Consider the following 2,754-nt stretch of genomic DNA (forward strand, 5'->3'; position numbering starts at 1 on the left):
GCCCCCCAAGTCCATTCAGCTCATTCTGCCCCCCCAAGTCCAGCCATTCTATTCTGCCCCCCTGTTGTATTAGGCGAGTGTGCGCTTTTCGGGCTGTGACGAGATAGGTCCATCCCCATGCCATCAAGATGTATACATTTCCAGTGGGCGTACACGAAGGGCATAGGGTATATATACGTGTGTTAGCTTCAATAGATCGCCATTTTACTGCTCATCATATTGGTGTCATATCAGTAATTGGTCAAGCTGCAAACTTCCAGAGAACACTGACAAGATAAAGGTAACAAATGGTGACCCTGGACGTGATTGGAAGCGGAGCAGCTATAATTCTAACGGCGAAGGTTCTCACTGCGGAGCGCTAATTATTTACTCGCGGAGTGGTGAAAGACTGGGATGGGAGGATTGGCCATAACTCTTCGTCAGGCAGTAGGGAGAGCTCGGAACCCCCTCGGTACTGTTGGGGAAGCGCCAGGTTGGGGCCAGGTGGGATACGTTTGGCCGGAGGTGACATGGAAGCCGTTATTAAGGTGATTCTGCATGCATGTAAAACTCACTGTGGGAAGGATGTTCCTTCTAAGAAGGAGGTTGCTGCAGTTCTTTCTCTGCTGGAGAAGGAGGGGATGTTAACATCCCCCTCTGATTTATATGATCCCAATAACTGGGATGCGCTCACAATGGCGCTTTCACAAAGGGTGCTGGCCACCCGAAAAGTTACAGAGTTCAAGGTCTGGGGATTAGTCTTGGAGGCGCTTAAGGCGGCAAGGGAAGAGAAGATTGCGGGGGATCGGGCTAGGGAACTGTTGGGGTTGGGGGCGAGGGGAACCGGGGGGGGGTCTCATCTCTCCTACAGATCCAAAGGAGGAGAAGATAGTGCCGACCCCCTCGGCTCCAACTGACGTAACACCTTCAAGAACAAAGGAGGAGGAAGTTGAACAAGACCACTCAGCTCCAGAGTACACCCCGCCCCCACCTCCCTATCCAGCACGGAGACTATATCCTACATTAAAATCATTTATGGATGAAGGGGGAGGGGGACCCTCGGTGGAATGTACTGTTGCTCTCTGCACAACTGATAAGAGGGCAGTGGGGGAGGGTGGTACTGTCTCACTGCCAGGTTCTGCCTGTTGCTCTGGTCACTCCCCTGAAGGGGCGGATCACTCCGCCCAGCAGGGCACTGGATGTGGGCGTAGCACTTCGATGCAGACGGCCCCGGGACACACCCAGGAGGGGTGTGGTCCTGTGGCATCTGGCCCGTGGAGCCCGCCCACACTCACTGACTGGGCTCAGGTGAGGGAGGATGTCAGAGCAGCCGATGTGACGGCTACGTTTGCCTTTCCAGTAACAGTGAATGCAGAGGGTACAGCTTGGACCCCTTTAAACTCTAAGGCGGTCACTCGCCTTGCGGATTTGGTCAAAAACAAAGGCTTGCGTTCTCCAGTGACTATGTCGGCAGTTGAGGCTCTCATGGCCTCTAGTCTTCTGCCTTATGATGTGGTCAGCCTTATGCGTGTCATCCTTGAGCCTGTGCAATATACCTTATGGTACGATGAGTGGAATAGGCTGCTTCAGGTTGTGGTAGCCGCTGCGACCCGTGATAATAACCATCCGGCTAATGGCCAGGGTCGAAAAGACAAGACGACTCTTGCGCGTCTTCAGGGGTTAGCAGATGGCATGGTGGGGTCCCCGGAGGGCCAGGCGAATGCGCTTAGAGCAGGGGAGTTGGCAGCGCTCACGACCGCAGCCCTTCAGGCTCTGCGGATGGTGGCTAAGGTTGCAGAGCCTGTGCTCCCATGGACAGACATCAAACAGGAGCCCTCCGAGCCATTCTCTGATTTTGCGAATCGCTTGATCCGTGCGGTGGAGGGGTCTGACCTCCCAAAGGGGGTCCAATCTTTAGTCGTGATAGATTGTCTTAAACAAAAATCGCTGCCAGACATTCAACAGATTATAAGGGCGGCACCTGGGACTTTGAACACTCCAGGAGAGATCATCAAGTACGTGCTAGATCATCAGAAAAATGCACCATTGACTAATTAGGGCTTTGTAACTGCCATGCAGGGGATGGCTGCTGCAGTAATGGCAGCCTCTCGAGTTGGGGAAAATAAGGATAAGGGCCCGTGCTTTAAGTGTGGACAGCTTGGTCACCTTAAAGCCCAATGCCCTAAGAGGTTTAATCAGAAGGAATCACAGGGACTGGGGGAACCTTGTCAATTGTGTGGTTGGGCTGGACATGATGCACATCAGTGTCAAAAATTCAAGGTTTTGCCACAGGAAAACTGGTATGGGAGGGTGCCAATGGCCCAGGGCTCCTTCCCACTCTTTTAAACTGGTCCAAGGGTGCAGACCTCATAGTGGCGTTGATAATGGACCTCTTGATCGGCCACCCAAGGAATCCTGAATCGACAGAGCACAAAAGAAGGACTTTCTCGTGGATGCTGAAGAAAAAGAAACCTGAGAACTCAGAGAAACAACCCTTGCTGCCAACGAGAACTACCATGCTAATGCTGTTGTGCCTTTTGTGTCTGTGTTGGTCGCCGGTGGGGGGCATTCATTTGATTCAACAACCGGGGAACTTATGGGTTACATGGGCTAATCAGACAGGAAGAACAGACTTTTGTCTTGCATTACAGTCAGCTACGTCACCCTTTCAAACATGCCTTATAGGGGTCCCAGAATGGGATGACTCTGCGTTTAAGGGTTACCTTGGGAAAAAGAGTGGCTGTTTGCGGTTCTGCAATGTACTAGAAAGAACTT

The 2,754-nt window shown here is 52.3% G+C and overlaps 1 pseudogene across 1 annotated transcript; it reads left to right on the forward strand.

The window, feature by feature from the left end:
- Positions 1 to 494: 494 nt before the first annotated feature.
- Positions 495 to 2,502, forward strand: LOC146759167 (uncharacterized; annotated as a pseudogene). The gene has a single exon (XR_014932404.1). The product of XR_014932404.1 is annotated as an uncharacterized LOC146759167 (transcript).
- The last annotated feature ends 252 nt before the right edge of the window (positions 2,503 to 2,754 follow it).

Source organism: Coturnix japonica, chromosome 10 (genome assembly GCF_054131305.1).
Source record: "Coturnix japonica strain WE chromosome 10, WE-NBRP24, whole genome shotgun sequence".
NCBI lineage: Eukaryota > Metazoa > Chordata > Aves > Galliformes > Phasianidae > Coturnix > Coturnix japonica.